A 9,151-nucleotide genomic window follows, 5' to 3' on the forward strand; every position below is an offset into this window, starting at 1 on the left:
ATGAGGTCCAGTTACCAGGAGCACTAGTCTGCAGCTTACTGGTTCCGTCCTGCAGCTCCTCCACGCCGTCCTCCTCTCTACAGACCAAATCAAGTAAGATCTGTTTAGACTATGCAGACATCAACATGATCAGTATGTTATCTTTTGACCCATCCTAAAATCACAAAATAGAACATTTACTTTAAGTTAACTGTGTTTATGAAAATAGAAAATAATTACTGACAACTAGTACTTTTTGGTGCTTTTATGCAGGAAAAGGGAACCAGGAAGCTGCTTTGGATCCTCTGCAGTATCTGGAGAGGTCAGAGGAACGGTTCTTGGAACAGATCGGAAGACACCAAGACGTGACCTCTGCCATTCTCCAGAACATCCAGAAGATGAATGAAAACCTTAGTTGCACTGATGGGACGCATGGTGTCGGTGCTGGAGCAACTGTCCCAGAATTAAACTGCATTGTTGACTATTGGCTTTTCTAGAAAATAAATCTTTTTTAGTACTTTACCTGTTTTGTATTTTACTCATGCACTTTGGGTGAATAAACAGAAATTTGTGATGAGAGATGCAAATTTTGTCTATAATCTACAGAGACTTTATTCAGTGTTCAGTGCACACTTTTGTTACACACATTTTGACAGATAAGCAGTTGTGCTTTTCAAGCAGATTTTAGTCAGAAACATCAGTAGCATATGTTTTTTTTACTGTTACACCAATCTAGGTAGATAAACTGCACTACTGCAGCAGACATATTATTGAAATGTGCTTCTATTATGTGTCTACATACACTGCTCACAAATAGTTATTCAACTTTTGGGTGAAATTGATGGAAAATATAAAAAGTGCATGCTTTAGTGATATATCATAAAAGTAGGGTATTTAACTAGAAACATGCAATAGTGATTTCCTCATCTCAAAAAAATTTATTGAATCAAAAGCTAACAACAGTGGAGGGTATGTCACAATAAAAATGTCTCAGTTTGGACAGAACAGCAGCCTTCAGCTGAAATCCAGTACAATTGTGTCCCACCAGTGGCGTGATCATGGATGTGTCCAGGCAGCAGCTGACCTCTGCCTCGTAATTAGCCTTAAGACCAGCTATAAAGATAAACATAGATATTATCATTATCATCAACATATGGTGCATGTGTTTAACCTTTAAGCTATGTAGGGATGCAAATGTAGTCGAAGCTAAGTAGCTAAGCTAATGCTAACACGTTCAGTGTTCAGAATCAAAACATCTCTAAAAATTACCTGTTTTCTCAAACGTAGTCGCCGTTCCCTGTGACAACCATGAAGACAGATAATCACAGAAGAGCTCATCTGAAGAGCAAATGTCCAATAAGGTTCCTGTTTTTATTTGCCATGTCCTTCCAGGGCTCAGTAGGAAAAAGTCTGAATATATGGAATGAAACTTTGAATAGATGGAATGAAAATCTGAACATTCTATATTCCGACTTTCATTATATATATATCTCAACTTTCATTATATATATATCAACTTTCATTATATATATATCAAGTTTCATTATATATATATATCAAGTTTCATTATATATATATATATCAAGTTTCATTATATATATATCGACTTTCATTATATATATATCAAGTTTCATTATATATATATCGACTTTCATTATATATATATATCAAGTTTCATTATATATATATCGACTTTCATTATATATATATCAACTTTCATTATATATATATCAAGTTTCATTATATATATATCGACTTTCATTATATATATATATCAAGTTTCATTATATATATATCGACTTTCATTATATATATATCAAGTTTCATTATATATATATCGACTTTCATTATATATATATCAACTTTCATTATATATATATCAAGTTTCATTATATATATATCGACTTTCATTATATATATAATTTCCTAAACGGCATGCCATATGTGTATATATATATATATATATATATATATGTATATTATTATATATATATGTATATGTGTATATATATATATATATATATATATATATATATATGTATATTATTATACAATTGCACACAATATATATAGTGCATGCAGAAACAATTACACTTTGGTGAAAATGCCACAGCACAACATTGATACTATTTGTGTATTTAACATTACAGGCCTATTAATATACATATTAAGCAGTCAGAAATACAGCACTTGGCCTAGGAAATCACTTTAGAGTACACCTCTTGTTACCATTACTAGTCTATTTTAATAGAGGATATTTTATAACAGTTTGCATGAGGCATTAATATAATCGCTTTACTGTTCTGTTCCAGTACGGAAGAGGAAGAATGGCCGGAGGATGGAAAAGACGGAAGTGGGTATTTGGAATGTTGGGAGTTACAGATGAAAGAAGGCGGCCTGTTTTACGACTCGTCGAGAGAAGATCCCGTAGACATCTTGTTCCAATAATTCAGCGTCATGTCAGGAGGGGATCATCTGTGATCAGTGATGAGTGGAGAGCCTATCGAGTGCTCACAGCTCTCGGTTATGATCATCATACTGTCAATCACAGCAGGTGGTATGTTGACCATCATACTGGTGCCCACACACAGCATCTTGAAAGGGCTTGGCGGTCATAAAAGGAGAAAATTTGGCGACCCAGAGGAAACCGAACTGAAAGTTTACTCTCAGAACACTTGTCTGTAATTGAGTGGACTGAATGTCTGGGTAAAAAAGATAAAAATTGTGTCTTTGGAAGACTTATCCATGATATTGCAAAAAAGTATAAGTGAAATGTTACGTAAATCAGCGTCTTTATTAGGCATGATAAGCCTTAGAGGTTATTAACTCATTCACTGCCAGTCATTTTCAAATCACAGTGCCCCGATTGCCAGTGGTTTTCAAGCATTTTGACTGTTTTTTTCATGACCCACAGAAAATTCAACTCTATGTGTATGTCAACAACGAACTCACCAAAATAAAGACTGGACTCTCTTTCCATTCTTGAGTAATCATCCCTAGAGCATAGGTATGTTTCACTCAAGATGCTCATTTCACACTAAAAACAGAGAAAACAGGCTGTTTCTTTCTCTCATCTCTGTCTCTTCCCATCCACATGAAACTACTGCTGCCTATTGAATTAGTGAAAACCGCATCAAGGTTTTAAAAAACACTGGGAAACTCCTTCCCTTGAAATCCAAGGCTGATATGCCATAATGTTCTATCACATGTCATGCCTCAGGGTCACATTTGTTAAAGTCTGTTGGATTGTTTTAAAAGTTCAAAATATGTTTGCGTAAGCTCTCAGTCATAGGAGTCCATAACTGTGCGTTCTTAAAGGGAATAGTCCACTTTTTTAAAAACTGAGCTATGTTTGTATATGATATTGGACGAATTGTTGAGTACCACTCTTTTCCTGGTGCGTACCCTCAGTGCGTCTGGCCAAAGACGCAAAGTTGTTAGCACATGCAGTTTGCCCAGCATACTCAATGGTACACAACCGGGGTAACGTTAGAAGCAACCAAGCTCTTTCACATTTTCCCTATTTAAAAGCATCTATGTGCTTAGTTAAACGGCATAAGTAGAGTTACTTTAACTTTACCCCCGTTGTGTACCATTGAGTATGCTGGGCAAAGCTATTGAATACTTTCTTACTGTGCTCATGGTTAAGTTTGTTGAGCAAACCTGAGTTTTTATTTGTTTTGCGAAATATTTTGTTTTGTATGTATTTTAAAGAATAATCAATGTTTCATATTAACAAGTGTTTGTTTCTACCTCTGTTGTGTGTGTGCGTTCTTAAATTTTCCCTTAAATTCCATTCCCATGCATGTAATTCTGGATCATTTACATTAATAAATAAGTCAGAATGTATAATATGCCATCACTTTAGAAAAGCTCACTTGAAATACTTTACAAATGATTAGTAGATGCTTTAAAACTACTATTTTAAGGTTGTTAGGCATTTATAGAGTATGATATTAAAAATAAATATTTTACTGTTTATGGTTAATGACAATATGATATCCGTCTACAAATGAGTTACAATGGAAATTTCACCATCACTTTAGATAAGCTGTCTTGAAATAGTTTACTAACTGCTAATGCAGGCTTTATAACTAATTATTTTATTTTTTTAATGGGTTAATAAGTAGTTATAAATTGCCTTTTAAAAAGTGAGTTGGTCAACTGTTATCTAAATATATCATATGCATCTACAAATGAGTTATAGTGAAAATATAGCCATCTTATAAGTATTAAGAAATGTTGAATTAATGCTTAGTTGATTGTCCAAACACCTTATATTTGAGATAGCTAACCATAGACAAATACTTTGTAAGGGGTTTATTCAATTACTAACTACAAAGTAGCAATTAATAAAGTGTTTACAAAATGAAGTATTTACATATGCTTAATTAAGGCTTAGTTAATGTGTATTGTGTTGAGCAGGTTACACATGCTGTTAACATGAATGAAGTGTTTATAAGTCAGTTGTAAATCCTTAACAAATCATAATTTAACTATTAACTAATGATTTATTAAAACTTACTTTAGGCACAATATTATTTGCAATCGTTCTTATAACGGGCAGCATATCTTGTTTTGTGCTTATTAATCGTTTACAATCAATTATGAATGAGTTTTAAATGATTTATAAAGAATAAGTTAGGCAAAGGGAAAAGTTTCACTAAGGGGTTCATACAATTATAACTATAAGGTAATTAATAATGTGTTTGTAAACATCAAATTAAGCATTGACATATGCTTAATTAAGGCTTAGTTAATGCTTATTGTGTTTGAGCAGGTTACACATGCTGTTAACCACGAATGAAGTGTTAAGTCCGTTGTAAATCCTTCACAAATCATAATTTAACTATTAACTAATGATTTATTAAAACTTACTTTCGGCTCAATATGGTTTGCAAAAGTGTTATAAATAATGAACAACATATGTTATTCTGCACATATAAACAGTTTATCATCAATTATGAATGCATTTTAAATAATTTATTAGGGATTAAAAAACCCTTAACTAATGTTTATAAAGAGACTAGATATGTACCTATACATATTTAGTAAGGCATCTACTTATGTACTTATAAATGCTTAACTAATGTCAAAGAATGCTTTGTAAATGTTTAATTAATAGTGAGTTCATCATTTACAAATACTTTATTAATGATTTACTAATGCTTTATAGTGTGCACTTATTCTAAAGTGTTACCTTTTTTTTTTTTTTTAAACTTCTTACGGGGGACCACCCGTGAGAAGATTTTTACACACCTGTAACTCCATTATTAAGCAGTATTTCATGTTTGCCATATGCTACAGTACGCTTGTTGTAATTGTGTTTAAGTCATGAATATGTAAATGTTTTGGTTTTTGCCAGATTAAAGAAAAAATGGGTATGTCCTTGTTTGGCAACTTTTAAAACTCTGAACATTTTTGCAGCACATAGCAAATGGAAAAACCAGTTGTTAGGAAGCACAGGCTCCCTACCTGATCATATGCAGATGTTTTATTGAGCGAAGAGAATATGAATGCCACACCATTGTGTTTTTCTGTTTACATAAAACTGTACTTTTTAAAGTAGAATATACTTGTCTGATTAAATTGAGCAGCTTGTTAAAAAAATAAATCAAGTTTGCAGAAGTCCACACCTAAATTTCTTCCTTGTGGAGGGAATCGTGTTCTGAAGGTAAAAGGCTTCTGACTTTCAAGCACATTTTATTTTGCCAGCATGGGGTTTGTCCTCCACATGCCTTACAAGGCCGCCTACACTCCTCCTTGCAACACCAGGTGAATTAATCTACACTAATCAAAAATATAAATGCAGAATTAACCTTCTGTTCTTCTTAAGATAAGATAATCTTTTATTACTCCCCATGTCAGGGGAAATTTCCCATGTTACAGCATACAGTAAGAGCAACAATAAACAACAATATAGTTATAATCATAATAATATTTACAATATGCACAGGATGGAAAAAGTGGCTTATGGAATGATGTAAGATGAAAGAAAATTCAAATAGTGCAAGAACTGTGCAGATTAAGTGATAAAGGATGATGTGATAAAGTCCAGTTTATGTTAACATCAGCCAGTGATGCTGATGTTAAAAAGTCTTCTAGCAGATGGAATGAATGACTTGCGATAGCGCTCCTTCTTGCAGGTTAGGTGTCTCAGTCTGCTGCTGAAAAAGCTACTTAAAGACTCCACTGCAGTGGGTGAGAGGGATTGTCCATGATGGATGTGAGCTCTCACCCACCTCCTCTATGGAGTCCAGGGAACAGTCCAGGACAGAACCGGCCCTCCTGACCAGTTTGTTCAGTCTCTTTCTGTCCCTTTTAGTGCTCCCTGATCCCCAGCAGACCACTGCATAGAAAACAGCAGACTCTACCACAGAGTCATAGAATGTCTGGAGCAGAGTCCTGCACACTCCAAAGGACCTCAGTCTCCTCAGCAGGTGGAGAGAACTTTGGCCCTTCTTGTACAGGACCTCTGTGTTGTGTGACCAGTCCAGTTTGTTGTTGAGGTGAACACCCAGGTATTTGTATGAGTCCACTATCTCAATGTCCATACCCTGGATGTTCACCGGTGCAGTCTGAGATGTCCTCCTCCTGCGGAAGTCAATGATCATCTCCTTCGTCTTACTGGTGTTGAGCTGCAGATAGTTTTGCTCACACCAATCGACAAAGTCAGAGATGACCGTCCTGTACTCCCGCTCGTCCCCATCAGACACACACCCAACAATGGCTGTATCATCCGAGAATTTTAGGAGGTGACATCTCCCAGAGTTGTAGTGGAAGTCCGATGTGTACAGGATGAAGAGAAAGGGAGAGAGCACTGTCCCCTGTGGGGCCCCCATGCTGCTGACTACTACATCAGACACACAGTCCTGAAGCCTCATGTACTGTGGTCTATTGGTGAGGTAGTCGATCGTCCAAGCAGCCAGGTGACAGTCTACTCCCGCTCCCTCAAGCTTCACCCTGAGCAGAGAAGGTTGGATTATGTTGAAAGCACTGGAGAAGTCAAAGAACATTACCCTCACAGTGCTGCCAGTGTCCTCCAGGTGAGTCAGCGATCTGTGCAGCAGGTAGACAACTGCGTCATCCACTCCAATGTTCGGTTGGTAAGCGAACAGCAGTGGGTCCAGACGTGGGCTCACCTGGGGACGGAGGTTCCTGAGGATGATCCTCTCCATGGTCTTCATCAGATGAGAAGTGAGGGCCACCAGTCTGAAGTGGTTTGGCTCCCTGGGGTTCCTGGTCTTTGAGACAGAAACTAGGCAGGAAGTTTTCCACAACACAGGAACCCTCTCCAGACTCAGACTCAGGTTAAAGATGCGCATCAGCACCTGACAGAGCAGGTATGTACAGTGTCTGAGGAGTCTGGAGCCGATTCCATCAGGACCTGCGGCTTTCCTGGTCTTGATCTTTTTTTAGCTCACTTCTCACCTGATCAGCTGTTATGGAGAGGCTGGGGGTGGAGGAGGATGACAGGAGAGGGGGTGTTGGTGGTGGTTGTGGGGGGTGAGACAAGGAGAGGTGATGGGGCTGCATGTGGAGTCCAGAGGTGGTGGAGGATGGGGGGAGGAGGAGAGGTGCTGTTGGTGGTATAGAGCTGAGGTGTGAAGAAGGAGCTGGCTGGTCAGTGCTTTGATGAGAGGGGGGAGGAGTGGGAGCAGAGTCAAATCTGTCAAAGAACAGATTCGGCTCATTGGCCCACTCCCGGTCTCCTGCTGCAGCTCCCCTCTCATGGCCTCCGCTGTAACCAGAGATGGATCTCAGGTCGCTCCAGACCTCCCTTGTGTTATTGTTCTTCAGGTGAGATTCCATCTTGGTCCTGTAGCTGGCCTTGTCCGCCTTGATCTTCTTCTTTATCTCCTTCTGCACCCTCCTCAGCTCCTCTTTGTTCCCAAATCCAAAAACCCTCCTCTTCTCCTTCAGCAGGGCCTGCAGTTCTGGGGTCACCCAGGGTTTGCTGTTAGAGAAACACCGTACTTTCCTGGTCAGTACGATGTTCTCTGCACAGAAGTTAATGTAGTCCGTGATAGTGTGTGTCAGTGCATCGATGTCCTCCCCATGTGGACCACACAGCACATCCCAGTCTGTGGTCTCAAAACAGTCCTGCAGCGCCTCAGTGGCCTCGTCAGACCACTTCTTCACAGACCTTATGGTGGGCGGTTGTTTCTTCACCATAGGTATGTAAATGGCCTGCAGCCTCACCAGGCTGTGATCTGAGCGGCCCAGCAAGGGAAGGGGTGAGGAGCTGTATGCATCTTTGATGTTTGCATACAGCAGGTCCAGGGTTTTACTGTCTCTGGTCTGGCAGGTCACGTACTGAGTGAACGTGGGGAGAGTGGCAGAGAGCGATGCATGATTAAAGTCTCCTGAGATGATAATAAGAGACTGAGGGTGAGATGTTTGCAGCTGGGACACTTCACTGTGGATGAGTTCACAGGCTGCAGCCACATCAGCCGAGGGAGGGATGTACACAGTAACAGCCATTACATGTGAAAACTCCCAGAGCAGATAGAACGGACGCAGACTGACCACCAGTTATTCTACATCCTTAGTACAGAGCCGCTGTTTTACGCTAATGTGCCCAGTATTACACTATCTCTCATTCACATACATCGCCAGGCCCCCTCCCTTCCTCTTACCACTTTACCTCACTTCTCGGTCCGCTCTGACGAGATGGAATCCATCCAGAGTTGTAGAAGTGAGTCCGGGATCAGTTCGTTCAGCCATGACTCGGTGAACATCATCAGACTGCTCTCCCTATACTCTCACTGCAGCCTGGTCAACGTCGTCAGCTCTTTCATCTTGTTTGGGAGAGACCTCACATTTCCCATTATCACGGATGGAACAGGCGGCTTGTAGCGTCTCCTCTTCTCCCGACGCTTCACTTCTGCCCGGCATCCTCTCCTCCTCCTGCAGAGCTCCGCTGGGATGTCTGGTCTCTCCCACGCCGGCGGCCTGGCCTGGCTCAGTGCCAACAGCTGTTCCCGAGTGTAAACAATGGAGCCGTGGCTGAATGGGTCGCCAGATGAGAACTTTAAAAGTTCCGAAATAAGAAGTAAAAAAAGTAGGGGAAGCGACATTTGTACATCCATTGTTGCACTGTACAAATGCAGTGCACCCACTTGAAGAACAGAATAAAAAGAGAGGAAAAAAACTACGAGAAATATCTAAA

General features: G+C 39.3%; 1 long non-coding RNA gene across 1 annotated transcript in view; it reads left to right on the forward strand.

Moving 5' to 3' along the window:
* The window catches only part of LOC127536006 (uncharacterized), a 1,452-nt gene extending 896 nt beyond the window's left edge, over positions 1-556 (forward strand). Inside the window, exons 2-3 of the long non-coding RNA XR_007944987.1 lie at positions 1-93; positions 253-556. The exon at positions 1-93 is cut by the window's left edge and continues 16 nt beyond it. This is a non-coding gene — a long non-coding RNA (uncharacterized LOC127536006). The remainder of the gene's footprint in view (positions 94-252) is intronic.
* Positions 557-9,151: the final 8,595 nt, after the last annotated feature.

The sequence above is a fragment of the Acanthochromis polyacanthus genome, chromosome 11 (assembly GCF_021347895.1).
Source record: "Acanthochromis polyacanthus isolate Apoly-LR-REF ecotype Palm Island chromosome 11, KAUST_Apoly_ChrSc, whole genome shotgun sequence".
Taxonomy (NCBI): Eukaryota; Metazoa; Chordata; class Actinopteri; family Pomacentridae; genus Acanthochromis; species Acanthochromis polyacanthus.